This window comes from Lynx rufus, unplaced genomic scaffold, assembly GCF_022079265.1.
Source record: "Lynx rufus isolate CCGP_SWC_20201006 ecotype Redwood Valley unplaced genomic scaffold, mLynRuf1.p SCAF_10, whole genome shotgun sequence".
Taxonomy (NCBI): domain Eukaryota; kingdom Metazoa; phylum Chordata; class Mammalia; order Carnivora; family Felidae; genus Lynx; species Lynx rufus.
This window is the reverse complement of record NW_025814824.1, coordinates 57,878,497-57,890,495: the sequence shown is the minus strand read 5'-3', so window position 1 is coordinate 57,890,495 and position 11,999 is coordinate 57,878,497. Positions and strand designations below refer to the sequence as shown.

General features: G+C 42.1%; 1 long non-coding RNA gene across 1 annotated transcript; it reads right to left on the bottom strand.

Annotated features, from left to right (window-relative positions):
- Nucleotides 1–9,208: 9,208 nt before the first annotated feature.
- Nucleotides 9,209–10,163, bottom strand: LOC124501809 (uncharacterized). Its single transcript, XR_006959819.1, has 3 exons — nt 10,060–10,163; nt 9,593–9,719; nt 9,209–9,247 (listed from the first exon to the last, which is right to left on the bottom strand). It is a non-coding gene; the product is annotated as an uncharacterized LOC124501809 (long non-coding RNA).
- Nucleotides 10,164–11,999: the final 1,836 nt, after the last annotated feature.

Below are 11,999 nucleotides of genomic sequence, written 5' to 3'. Positions count from 1 at the left end.
ACTTTTATGTCCAAAGCCCTGTCCCATGTTGCCTACGTCCCCCTTGAAATGACCAAATGAACCCAGTAGGAAGAATTCCATATCACCTCTAGAATCTGGAGAAAAGCCTCTCCATCTTAACCAAAAGTTCAAGGCCAGGAGTGGAGATAGCTGAGCACAGTGGAGCCACTCACTGCCTGTTGAGGGGGACCACCAAGTTTCACTCCCATTTCCTTGTATGGAGATGAGGGTGGTCTTGGGGTGGGGGTGGGGCGGAGGACAAAATCCCAACTTAGCGGCGTCTTTGGAGTCTGTGTGGGGTGGGACGTTGTGGACTGTAGAGCCGGCCTTAGCAGCAGGCACGTGGAAGGGCAAGTGTGCCGAGTGGGGTCAGGGCAGTGCCAAAGTTGCCCCCTTCCAAGGGCTGGAGGGGGAGCCACTGCCCAGCTGGTTCCAGTGGGTACTTAGGCAACAGAGACAGAGCAATGGCCACAAAGGTCAGACACAAGAAATGCTTGACCCAAGCTAGGACTTCTTTTCTGTCTTATGTCCTATTTAAGAACTCCTTACCTATTCCAAGATCATGAAATGTTTCTGTTTTCTTCTAGAAGTTTTAAAGTTTTAGCTCTTAAATTTAGTTTTAGCTCTTACCTTCATTCTAATTAGGGTGTGTAGTATGAAGTCAGGATTATAACTCTCTCTTTATCTGGCATATGAATCCCCACTTGATCCAGCATCATTTCTTAGAAAGATCTTTCTTTCCCAATTGGCCATATATATGTGGGCCCTCTATTCTGTTCCAGTGATCTATACACATAGTTTTACATTAAGACCACACTGTCTAGTTTGCTGCAGCCTTATAATAAATTTTGAAATCAAGTAGTGTAAATCCTCTCTTTTTCTTTTCAAAGTTGTTTTGTTCATTTTAAGTTTTTTGCATTTCCATACAGATTTTAGAATCAGCTCATCAATTACTGTAAAACAAACAAAAAACTTGCTGGGATTTTGATTGGGATTGCCATGAATACACAGATAAACTGACCCCTTAAGAAAATTGAGTTGCTGGTCCATCACCATGGTGTAACTTTCTGTTTATTTATAACCTCTTTAAGCTCTCTCAGTATGTTTTGTGGGGTGTTGCTCTGTATTTACTTTTCTCTTCTTGTAATGTCTTTTTCAGATTTGGGGATCAACACTGGCCTTATTAAACACTGGAAAGGGTTCTCTCTACTATTTTTTGGAAGAGTTTGTATAGAATTAGTATATTTCTTTCTTAAGTATTTGCTACACATCATCGGTGAAGCCATCTAGGCATGGAGGTGTTTTTCTTTTGGGGGGAGGAAAGGTTTTAAATCACAAATTCAGCTTTGTTAATAGATATAAAATCATCCAAATTGCCCTTTTCTTCTTGAGTGAGCTTTGGTGACTCGTACCTTTTAAGAATTTGTGTATTTCATTCACCTAAGTAGTGGAATTTATATGCCTAAAGTTGCCAATATTGTTATCCTTTGACTGAATGATGTCTGATGGTGACCCTTTATCATTTCTGATATTTGTAATTGGTGTCTTCTAAAGGCTTATCAGTGCAGTTGAAATTCATTATTTGTGGATTCTGTATTTATGAATTCACCTACTTGCTAAGATTTTTTTGTAACCCTCAAATCAATACCTGCAACACTTTCAGATGTTGGAAAACATGCACAGACACTGAAAAGAAATTGAGGTGCCCAACACACAAGTTCCCAGCTAAGGTCGAGAGGAGTCGCCATGAGATGGCTCTCACACTGTAAACAAATGCCCTTTTCGTCGTCTATTTAATGCCAGATCTGGGGCATTTTTGTCGTTTTTGTTGGTGGTTTTGCTGTTTAAAATGGTCCCCACGAGCAGTGCTGAAGCGTTGTTTAAATGCAAGAAGGCTGTGGTGTGCCTTATGGGGAATATGTATGCATTAGATAAAGTTTGTTTGGGCCTGAGTTAGAGTGCCGTGGGCCATGAGTCCCATGTTCATGAATCAACAATATGGATTAAATTAGGTGTCTTTAAAGAGAGACACACATAAAACCAGGCTATTACTGATCTGCTGACAAAATGTTGTGGCCAGAGGCTGGCGCAACCTAACCCTGTATTCTCCCTAGCAGCAGTGGCTCAGTGTTCTCTAATTCAGTGTCCCCCACAACTTTATAGAACATAACTCCTGCAAATAATGAGAAGCAATTGTACTATTGATCTCAACAATCCAGCTTCTTGTTTCATTGATTTTCTCTATTGTTTTTCCATTTACTATTTCATTGATTTTTATGTTTATTACTTTTTTTCCTGCTTACACTGGGTTTAATTTGCTCTTCTTTTTCCAGTTTTTAAAGGTAGAAGCTCAGGTCATTCACTGTAAGCCTTTCTTCCTTTCTAGCATAAGCATTTAGTGCTATTAATTTCCCTCAAAGACTGTTTTTAGCTGCTTGTCACTAAATTTGATATGTTGTGTTTTCATTTTTATTCAGCTCAAAATAATTTCTAATTTCCCTTGTGATGTATTCTCTCTTGACTTATAGTTTATTTTAAGTGTTATTTGCTTTCCAAATATCTGGGAAAGTTCCAGATATCTTTCTGTTATTGATTCTCACTTTAGTTCTGTGTGGACAGAGAATATACTTTGTATGACTTCAATCCTTTCATACGTTTACTGAGAATTGTTTTATGGCCCCGAATGTGACTTTATCTTAGTAAATATTCTATGTATATACCTCCTGATATTATAACCAGTTCTGCTTTGTGCACTTTGAACCTTTTTATTTGAAGCATAAACATTGGTAATTCTTATATCATTTTGATAAATTAGCTTACTATTCTGAAAGGACTCTATCTCTGGTAACAATGCTTCCTGTGAAATCTACTGTGTCTGATATTAATATAGTCATTATAGTTTGTTTTTTTGTTTTGTTTTGTTTTGTTTTTAGCTTTCTTTTCATTAGTATTAGTAGGCTTATCTAATTTCAACCCTTTAACTTTTTTCCTTGTTTCAGCAGCTTGGGAGACTACTGTTCCCATAGAAGAATGCCATTTGCCTTTATGTTTCTTTATGTAGTTTTAGTGGCATAACTTGATTTTGATGTATTTTGGAGGTTATATGTATTGAGTGGTATAGAAATATAGAAAACAAAAATGTGTACAAATATGCAGAAATGTATACTTTTTTTGCTTTACTGCAACATTGTTCACACTAAGCCCCTTGCAACTGAATGCTCTGTAAATATAAAAATGCAGACTTCGTGTGAACGATGTGTGGCCTTGGATAAGTTCCTTGACTCAGTTTTCTCCTCTGTAAAATGGGGATAGTAATAGTACCTCCCTCATACAATGGTTGTGAAGATAAATGAGCTAATACATGGGAAGTACGTAGAACAGTTCTTTTAAAAAAATAATTATTGGGGCGCCTGGGTGGCGCAGTCGGTTAAGCGTCCGACTTCAGCCAGGTCACGATCTCGCGGTCCGTGAGTTCGAGCCCCGCGTCGGGCTCTGGGCTGATGGCTCAGAGCCTGGAGCCTGTTTCCGATTCTGTGTCTCCCTCTCTCTCTGCCCCTCCCCCGTTCATGCTCTGTCTCTCTCTGTCCCAAAAATAAATAAACGTTGAAAAAAAAAATAAATAAAAAATAAAAAATAAAAAAATAATTATTGGGGCGCCTGGGTGGCTCAGTCGGCTAAGCGTCCGACTTCGGCTCAGGTCATGATCTCGCGGTCCGTGAGTTCGAGCCCCGCATCAGGCTCAGTGCTGATGGCTCAGAGCCTGGAGCCTGCTTCTGATTCTGTGTCTCCCTCTCTCTGACCCTCCCCCATTCATGCTCTGTCTCTCTCTGTCTCAAAAGTAAATAAACGTTAAAAAATAAAAATAAAAAATAAATTAAAAAATAATTATTAATTTTGGTCTAGTGCAAGCAGGGAGGAGCACAGAGGATCTGAGGTGGGCTCTGTGCTGGCAGGCTGACAGCAGTGACCCTGATGTGGGACTCGAACTCAAGAACTGTGGGATCGTAACCTGAGCTGAAGTTGGATGCTCAACCAACTGAGCCACCGGGGTGCCCCTCTCAGAACAGTTCTTGACATGGAGTAAGCGCTATGCAAGTGTTTACGACCATTCCGCGCTTTAACTTCCAACTGATCTGTTTCATTACATTACAAATGAGCAGCTGTAGTTGACAAGATGTAGTTGGGTCCTTCCTTTTATCCAGTCTGGCAATATCTTGTCTTTTAATTTGCGTTAAGACCATATAAACTTGATAACTTTATTTTCAAATTTCTAGGGAACCAATACCAATACCCCAGTATTAGTCTTTAAAGCAAACCATGATAAATTCCTGAGAGTGGAACCATTTAGTCACATTTTCTGGGCACAACGTAATGAAACTAAAACTTAGTAACAGAAGGTTAACTGACAAATTCTGAACCATTTATACATTTTTTAAAATCCCTCCACTGAAAGGCAAAATCAAAGTGGATGTTCAGAGATGAATGACAATTAGAATACGAACTGGAATGTTTAAGCGCGTGGAGCATGGGCCTGAAGCCATGTGTACCTCACCCGAGTTCTGGCTCTGCTGCTGCCCACTCTCTGTGACTCTCATCCAGGTGTTGATAAGAAGATAGCAATACCTATCTTGGAGGATTTTTTCCTGACTAAATAGATGACACTTAGCGCTCTTTAAATGTCACTGATGTGTGTGTGTGTGTGTGTGAGACATTTCCCAGTCACAGTTTAGATATGTGAAAAGGGAACTCTCTTTCTCTGTCTGGATCCAGCCCCAATTCTACTGATGGTAGAAAACTTAAACTTGAGCACTGAGGGAAACTCAGTCACTTCTTACTTTTGTCTCTTGGGGATTAATATTCAAGCAATCCACACTCTCTCCTGGCTCTCTCCACATCTCTGGGTCAACTTCTCCAGGCTCGGATTCCTGGGCAGGAACATCTGTTTGGTGGAGCTGGGACCACATGCTTTGGGAAGGAGAACAAAGAATGAATGTCTGCCCTCCTGCAGCTTCAATAGTTAGTTAGGTGCAAGATCTTTTACACGCCAATAGAGATTTCTCCACACGCCGAGCGGCCCAAACCCAGCAAATGTGGATAAGATCTCCCTTTTCAGAAAGAGGAATTTTGTTTCTGTCCTAAATACTGTTTCCCCAGAATGTGCTGCATCCCATGACTCAGTCCTTCTCAGTCGAAGCTCTTATATTGTTATAAACTCTTCCCCAAACTATAGTTTAAGATTCACACTATGCGTTAAGCCCTTCAGGTTTTGGCTCCATTCTGCAGAGGTTTTTAGAACAAATAATTCACTGTAATAGCTTAATGAGTAGAAAGCCAGGGCAGCTAGAAATTTAATACCTCGGCAGAAAATCTCATTTTATCCTCTTACGCTGTCCTTATTATCGTTGTTAGAAAATATATGGGATGCAGCCAAAGCTGTACTTAGAGAAAAATACACAGTATAATATATATGAGCACCAACTTTAAGTTAGACCAGGGTTCAAAATATCCCTGCTCTGCTACTTACCATCCATGTGACCTTGCAGAAATTCTTTAACTATCAAGGCTTAGTTGCATAATGGTGTCAATAATATTACAGTTTATCCCTGAACAACATGGTGGTTACGGGCACTGACTACCCCCATGCAGCCAAAAATCTGCGTATAACTTTTTACTCTCTAAAACCTTAACTACTGTTGACCAGAAGTCTTACCAATAGCTTAAAACAGTCGATTAACACACAGTTTGTATGTTGTGTATTATATACTGTATACTTACAATAAAGCAAGCTAGAGAAAAGAAAATGTTATTGAGAAAATCGTAAAGAAAATACATTTACAGTACTGTACCCTACTTATTGAAAAAAATCCATGTAAAAGTGAACCCACTCAGTTCAAACCTGTGTTGTTCAAGGTAAACTGTATTTGCTTCATAAAGAGGTTGTGAGAATTGCATGAGATAATTCCTTTAAAGTACTTAATACTATGCCCGTGTGAAAGGAATTCTTGGATAAACTTGAGAAGGTGGTCCAAGAGACTTTTTGGTCATTCTTGGCCACTTGTCACATGACCATTCTTCCAGTGGAAACTTTCAGTAGAAGAGTGTGATACACAAGGCTCAAGCTGTTCTGGTTCCATGAGGTAATAGATGGAAGATACAGAGGCGCTTGGGTGGTTCAGTTGGTTCAACGTCCGACTTTGGCTCAGGTCATGATCTCACGGTTCGTGAGTTTGAGTCCCACACCAGGCTCTCTGCTGTTGGCACAGAGACCGCTTTGGATTCTCTGTACCCCTCCCTCTCTGCCCCTCCCCCATTGGTTCTCTCTCTCTCTCAAAGTAAGCTTAAAAAATAGAGGTAAGATACAACTGAGCGTGGAGTGTTTTCTTAGATTTTACATTTTGCTGATTTGCAGTGTAGTATTCCTGACAACACATAGACCAAGTTTATCTCTCAGTGCTCCAAATGAGAACAACAAGCTGTAGTTAGATGACGTCACCGTCAATCTTGGATAAGCAACTGGAAGGTAGGAAGGTAGAAGGGAAGGAAGTCGTTGCCACATCAGATCCATAGAGCTAAACTGCAGATGAGCCTCTGATTGTCCTCCTTTCCTAAGAGAGGGAGCTCTTCTGAAAACCAGTAAGGAGAGAAGCTTCACCATCAAAGGGCTGAGGAAAATGTATAGTGACTTACTTAATCCTTTGATTTGAAAATAAAGGGACTATAATGAAAATCCCTTCTTATTGACATTTGTATTGTTACAGACCTGGTGCTTGTGTCCCTCTAAAATTCAAGTGTTGAGGGGCGCCTGGGTGGCTCAGTCGGTTAAGCGTCCGACTTCGGCTCAGGTCACGATCTCGCGGTCCGTGAGTTCGAGTCCTGCGTCAGGCTCTGTGCTGACTGCTCAGAGCCTGGAGCCTGTTTCAGATGCTGTGTCTCCCTCTCTCTCTGACCCTCCCCCATTCATGCTCTGTCTCTCTCTGTCTCAAAAATAAAGAAACGTTAAAAAAATAATTAAAAAAATAAAATTCATGTGTTGAAACCTAATCCCCAATGTGATGGTATTTGGAGGTGGGCCTTTGAGTGGTGATTAAATCATGGGGGTGGAGTCCTCACGAATGGGACCTGTGCCTTTATTTATTTATTATTATTATTTTTAATGTTTATTTATTTTTGACAGAGATAGAACGTGAGCAGGGGAGGGGCAGAGAGAGGGAGACACAGAATCTGAAGCAGGTTCCAGGCTCCGAGCTGTCAGCACATCTGCACAGAGCATGATGCAGGGCTTGAACTCACGAGCTGTGAGATCATGACCTGAGCCGAAGTTGGACGTTTAACCGCTTAACCGACTGAGCCACCCAGGCACCCATGATTTGATTTAATTTTAGAGAGAGAGAGAACTCAGGAGCAGAAGGGGAGATGGGGAGGGAAAGAGAGAGAGGGAACGGGTGAGAGAGAGAGAGAGAGAGAGAGAGAGGGAATCTTCAGCAGGCTCCATGATCAGCTCAGAGCCCAACTCAGGGCTCACTCCCATGACCCTGGCATCATGACCTGAGCTTAAATCAAGAGGTGGACACTCAACCAACTGAGCCACCCAGGCGCTGCAGAACTGGTGCCCTTATAAGAGATCTGCGAGAGTTCCCTCTTCCTTTCTGACACAACTAGAAGTCAGACTGCAACTCAGAAGAGGGCCCTCATCAGAACCCCACCTGCTGGCATCCTGACCTTAGACTTCCAGCATACAGACCTGTGAGAAATAAGTTTCTGTCGTTTATAAGCCACCCAGTCTATGGTAGTTTGTTACAGCAGCCCAAGGTGACTCAGATAATGTATCTTAGAATTCTGAACCTTACCCTTACTAAATTATAAAAGCAATTACCTAATTTCGGGCCTGAAGAGAGAAGGCTGTCCCTTGACCTTTGAAAAATGCCCCTAGGAGCACTTGGGTGGCTCAGTCGGTTAAGCATCTGACTTCATCTCAGGTCATGATCTCGTGGTTCGTGAGTTCGAGCTAGACTTCGGGCTCTGTGCTAACAGCTCAAAGCCTGGAGCCTCCTTCGGATTCTGTGTCTCTCTCTTTCTGCCCCTCTCCCCCTCATGCTTTTTGTCTCTCTCTCCCTCTCTCTCAAAAGAAAATAAACATTTAAAAAAAAAGGAAAAACAAAAGAAAAATGCACCTAAAGTGGCCTGAAACATGACTGATGGTCAATAAATCTTAGATATTATTATACTAGTTATTTTAAAAGAAAAATTACAAACTAGGTGTGGATGAAAGCAGCTAGACAAATTACAAAAAATAAAGAAAAGCACCATAAACAAATATTGAACTACAGTTACTGAATGAATGCTGAAGTATTTGGGGGCAAAATGTACCAGTGATTGCAACTTACTTTGAAACACATAAAAAAAATAAGATGGGGAGCGCCTGGGTGGCTCAGTCTGTTGAGCGTCCGACTTTGGCACGGGTCATGATCTCGCAGTCTGTGAGTTCGAGCCCCGCGTCGGGCTCTGTGCCGACAGCTCAGAGCCTGGAGCCCGCTTCTGATTCTGTGTCTGCCCCTCCCCTGCTCATGCTCTGTCTCTCTCTGTCTCAAAAATAAATAAAAACGTAAAAAAAAAAATTTAAAAAAAAGATAGGTGGATATATGGATAAATAGTGATAAAGCAAATATAGTACAGTGTCTGTTGTAGAACCTAGATGGTGAGTATATGGATTTTCCCTTTCAAATTGCAAGTTTGAAATCTTCCATTATAAAGTGCTTAAAAATTAATTGATATAGAAATTAACATAGTTAAGAACAGAAAATTATGCCTTAGAACAAAGAAAAAGAGAATTGAAAATACATCCTAGAGCTGGGAAACATATCAACTGGATAAAACTTTATGAAATCAAATAAAAAAAGTCTAAAAAAGGAGAGAAAACTCAAATGTACTACATTAGTAATAAAAAAAGGGATATAATCTTTTTTCAGAAGTGGTCAGAAAAACAATATTGTCAACCCTCCACTAGTAGTTTTTCTGAATTGGGCAATTTTCTAGGAAAATACAAATTACTAAGATATATTTAAAAGAGAAAAACTGGGGGCACCTGGGTGGCGCAGTTGGTTAAGCGTCCGACTTCAGCCAGGTCACGATCTCGCGGTCCCTGAGTTCGAGCCCCGCGTCAGGCTCTGGGCTGATGGCTCGGAGACTGGAGCCTGTTTCCGATTCTGTGTCTCCCTCTCTCTCTGCTCTGTTCATGCTCTGTTTCTCTCTGTTCCAAAAATAAATAAACGTTGAAAAAAAAAATTTTTTTTTAAAATAAAAAAAATAAATAAAAGAGAAAAATAGAGCACCTGGGTGGCTCAGTTGGTAAAAAGCATTCTACGTCAGCTCAGGTCATGATCTCACAGTTCATGAGATCAAGCCCTGCCTCAGGCTCTGTGCTGACAGCACAAGGCCGGCTTCAGATCCTCTGTCCCCCTCTCTCTCTGCCCCTCCCCTGTTCATGCTCTGTCAAAAATGAATAAGCATTTACATAAAAAGAGAGAGAAAGAGAGAGAGAAATCTAAATGAGCCAATAGAGCTATTTTTAAAAAGGGAAAATACCACTCCTTACCCAAACAGAGATGGACCCAAAATGGGTTTGCAGCCAAGTTCCATCAAACCTCTGAGAGAGAGATGATTCTAAGGTAGAAAACCTCCCCTGTTCATTCTAATGATTAGAATGATCTTGATTCCAAAACCTACAAAGTATAGCAAAAAAAAAAAAAAAACCACAAAAACATAGTGCAACATCATTTATGACTACAAGTGCCAGATTCAGCAAATTGAATGTAGTAGTGTATTATGTGAATAGTACATTATGACCAAATAAAATTTATTTCAAGGGTATAAGGATGATTTCATATTAAGAAGTATATTCACAAGTTATACTCACAAGTCAAGGAAAAAATGTAAGCAGATGCCAAATATATCTTTGATATAATTCAATATTCATTACTGAGTTAAAAAAAAAAAACTCTTATTTTTTCCTTAGCAGAATAAAGGGAAGCCCCCTGAAACAAACAGTAAAACATGTCATACCTGGGGGAGCTTGTGTGGCTGAGCCGGCTAAGCTTCTGACTTCAGCTCAGGTCATGATCTTGCAGTTCATGGGTTTGAGCCCCGCATCGGGCTCTGTGCTGACAGCTCAGAGCCTGGAGCCTGCTTCCAATTCTGTCTCCCTCTCTTTCTGCCCCTCCCCCACTCACTGTCTGTCTCTGTCTCTCTCAAAAACAAATACACGTTAAAAAAAATGCCATACTTGAACATGTCATGCTTACCAGGAAAACAATGTGACATTCCCATTAAAATCAAGAACATAGCAAGGTTTCCAGCAATCACCACAGTTATTCAACTTTGTTCTGGGGGTTCTAGCCAATACCAGGGCAAGAAAAAGATGTAAGAGGTATAGATATTGGGAAAGGAAGAGAGAAGAAGGCTTCCCCTTGGAAAAACCTAAGAAAATCCATTAAATTAATCTAAAATTTAAAAAATGATAGCCAGGGCCAAAAAAATGTTTTTAAAGAACCGATGCACACAGCACCAGTAGCCAGTGAGACTTTATCATAGGGGCACGTTGAGAATAGCAGCGACAAAAGCACTGCATTTTAAAGCCCCCGGTATAGACTGTACTTCACTAGACAGATGACCACAAGCATCTTGCTTTGAGGATGATATCCTTTCCTCCCGAGAACAGCCTGGGCTGTTTTAGCAAGAAAATGAATACTCTCACTCTTATGAGGGGTGATTACTCTCAGTGGCTGCTAAGTGGCTGGTGGGGAAGGTGAGCCGGTTCCAGAGCTCAGAGCTCAGGCCAGGGCTCACCCAACACTTCAGAGCCAGCAAAGGATCCCAAGCGCTCCTGCCTGAAGGCAGCGTTTGTGTGACTAAAGAAGGTGCAGGGGGCCTGGAGGCTTTCTAGATCAGGGAGGGTGGGGAGTCTTGGAACTGGGGAGAGATGCTGGAAAATGATGCTGTGAAGGGCTGAGAGAGGAACAAGGAGGGGAGCGGCGCCAGGAAGGAAGGCATGTGCAGGGAGACACCTCCAGAGGGCTGAGCCGAGAGGCCTTCCCCATCGTGGGCGATGTGCTGGAGTGAGTGGCAGATACTGTCACATCTCCTCATCCTCTTACTTGGTGTTGTCCTGGCCTCCTGGGCTGGCACTTTTTTTTTCCCCTCCACTTCCTTCCCTAAATTGACTTGGCTCTGCTCTCGGTCAGGGAGGCTGAACTTACAGTTATGGCGACAGGCTTCCTTATCTTCAGGCTTCTGACTGGGTTCAGCAATGGTAGGAAATGGACGGACGGGCGCAGGAAATGGCGGTCCATGCAGCGCTCTCCTTGTGTTCTGGTAACCACCCCGTTGCTTTGGGCTTCGGGGCCCTAGGGGCCCCATATTCTAGCTCACACCTGCACTCTCCCTCTGGTTTCTTACACTCTGCTCACATCTTTGTGAATAGTCCCCTTATCAAGCCTTCGTCAAATTATCCTAATGGGGGGTGGGGGGCACCTGTTTTCCTGCTGGGCCGGGATCAGCATGAAATCTTACCTGCTGGCTCAGGAAAGCAACTACTCACATCTCCAGCAGAGCTCAGTGCCAGATTGGTAGGGGGAAGACAGGTGAGGTGGTACTCAGGAAGAGGGTAGCATGTCACCTGATTACCTGGTGGGGTTCTGGCCAAGATGGGGCTTCCATCTGGCAGGAACGTGCCAACCAGCAGAGATAGTAGAAACGCCCCAAGTATGAAACCATGGTCTTGAACTTCTCCTCACAGCCTTGTGGGGTAACCACCTCTGCCCCCATGTGGACAGAAGAAGGATCCTGCCGTAATTAGATACAGAGAGATCTTGGTACAGAGAAAACTCTAGAAGGATTCTGCACTCGCTGGTAAAAGCAGGGAGAGGAAGGTGCATTGTGGGTAACTTTGTTTATATTTCCAGGTATCTTGGGGGAATGCATGTTATTTTTTATAATGAGAAAAC